Below are 2,818 nucleotides of genomic sequence, written 5' to 3'. Positions count from 1 at the left end.
TACATATAGTCAGGAACTCCATTTTGTATAATGATCAATAGTAGGTTGACGCCTCAGTATTTTTGAAGGTTATATGTGCACCACCTTAATTATTGAATATAAATATTCCATATTTGTATTTATTATGCAAGAACCATTTTGTTCTCCCAAGCATTGAATAATATATAGCATGTATATTATATTTCTTATTATAGCATTGTATTATGTCTTTATTGCAAAAAAAGTGGTTTTTGTATTTGTATTATATTGTTTTTGCTTAGGCTGAATATAGCTTGTAATGAGATGAATAATAAATGACGTATTGTTGTATGATTTTAATTTGTAGATTACATTTTGGCCCTTGCTATTGAGTTTTTGTGACTAGCGCTATACATGTACATGTATTATAGTTTATTCATAACATAGTAGAATTTTAGCTCTATTATCCGCCAGAATAAGCCCGGTTTTTTGCCAGTACTTACCCGCTGGATGGGCAATACTCATAAAACCGCGGGTGTTTCCAAACTCCGGTACAATGGTTTAAAATCTCTAAGATATAATGATGATATTGCAAACAGTGCGATGGTAAACTTTCACTGTTTGATATTTAAAACTGGAAGATAATTATAATGATGAAAATTGGCGACTGGTACGATGGTAAACACTCGATGTATAATATGATAATTGCGACTGTACCGATGGTAAATTATACAGAATGTGTAATGATGAAATTCTCGGCTTGTACGATCGTAAAAGTCAATGGTGTGATTGATGACATGGCGGCTTGTACGATTGGTAAAACTGGAAGGTATATATGATGAAATTGCGACTGTACGATGTTTTATAACTCGGATGCTGATAAATGATGAAATTTGCGACTGTATGATGGTAGAATACTGTGATGGTAAAACTGAGAAGGTATAATGATTGTAAATTGCGACTGTACGATGCGTAAAATTAGAATATGTTAAGTGATGAAATTTGCGGCTGTACGATGGTAAAAGTCAAAGGTATTAATGATGAAAATTTGGCGGCTATTAATGGTAAAACTGGGAAGGTATATCAAGATGAAATTGCAAAATGGTACATGAACGTGATTGAAAAACTGATGGATATAATGTATGAAATTGCGCTATTCGATGGTAAATAATCGATGTATTATGATGTAAATTGCGGCTGTACGTATGTACGATGGAAAGTCGAATTTATTAAGGTATAGTGAATGAAATTGGCAACTGTACGTATAAGAACAACTAGAAGGTATAATGACGAAAATTTGCGGCTGTTCGATGGTTTAATGTCGAATGGTATAATGGTAAAATTTGCCGACGTACTGTACGATGTGAAAGTAGAATTAATTAAGGTATATAATAATAGAAATTGCGACTTGACGATGGTGAATATCTCGGATATAAGGATAAATATTGCAACTATAATACGAAGGTAAAACTCGGAAGTTAATTTTACTGAAAATTGCAACTATATATCGAATCGGTAAAAACTCAAGGGTATATGAATGGATGAAATTGTAACTGTATGATAATCAAACTTGCGAACCGCGTTGACACGTGTGTAATTTGAATATCGAAACTAATGAAAGTGTCTTAAAATTTTAGCTGATTTTCTGTACAATGTAGTTATTGTGTTATTATAAGGATCTTGCCTAGTAATTGTTTGATGTCCCCATTTTTTTACTGTTACATATTTAATTTCCTGTATGCATATTTATCTGTAATATGCATAAGGAAATAAATATGTAATAACATATATTGTATTACATTTGTAGTATGTACATTGAGGTCCTCTTAATTTTTTTATCATTTTAAGGATTAATAATTAATGATTGTTTCGCCCTCTCCATCCAATGTTTTTCTTATTTATTGATAATGCTTTCGGTGAAGTAATTGAATAATGCTGAAACTTCCATATTATTTTTTTCTCTCATATTCTTGAGAATTTTTGTGTAAGGTCATTTTTTAGACCGTGCCAATATAAGGTTAGAATTTTCGATCGTTTCTATACCTATATGATCTTCAAATTTTATAGGGAATCCCTTACAAGCTATGGACAATGTACCTACTATGGTTACTCTTCTCATGTTATTGGTTAAGACAAGGAAATGCATCTGACCCAATGACGTTTAAAGTCAATAACTACGCTACTGACTGCTCCATTTGCAATGTACCATTCTAATTTTAAATTTTCTGAAGATCTTAAATTATAAAGTAATCGATCTTTCATCACGACCAACCTCTTCGACCAAATCACTTGGACTGTAGTGAAAGTTTTCTATCTTTATTTCTCGGACACTCTGTTCAGTATGCCCATTTTCAGGTGAACATTGACCCTATCTGGTGGACACAGCTCTAAGTGACCATGGCCAGGGTGATGTTTACCTTTGATCTACTGACCTAAAAGCAATACTTGCGATCAACATCAACAGTCGTTAGACCAAAAGGTTCAAAAGTAATTTGTCGGTCAGTCTTTTAGAAGTCAATGCTATGTTGACCTGCTGACCGTTTTTCATTCGTTTATTTATTGTCCCATTTTCGTTCTCCTAAATCTGTGATTCCAAATGAATAAAGGACTTCTTTCGCTTTCACATACAGATATCTATTTATAGATAAGTTCACCGCTCTGCAGGCGCAGTCCTGCCCTGCAAAAAAAAACTGCGCACATACTTAAAAAAAAAAAAAAAAAAAAAAAAAAAAAAAAAATCCAGTTAATTTCTTTAATTGTTCGTGTGACAAATAGTCTTTGCGTGTGACAATTATAGAATTATACAAATCTTATAGATTGAATATGAAATTTCTTTTTTTTTCTGTTACCAGAAATAGAG

Source organism: Ruditapes philippinarum, unplaced genomic scaffold, assembly GCF_026571515.1.
Source record: "Ruditapes philippinarum isolate M1 unplaced genomic scaffold, ASM2657151v2 ctg1811_1_1_1_1, whole genome shotgun sequence".
NCBI lineage: Eukaryota > Metazoa > Mollusca > Bivalvia > Venerida > Veneridae > Ruditapes > Ruditapes philippinarum.
The sequence above is the reverse complement of the archived record's forward strand: the minus strand, read 5'-3'. Positions refer to the sequence as shown.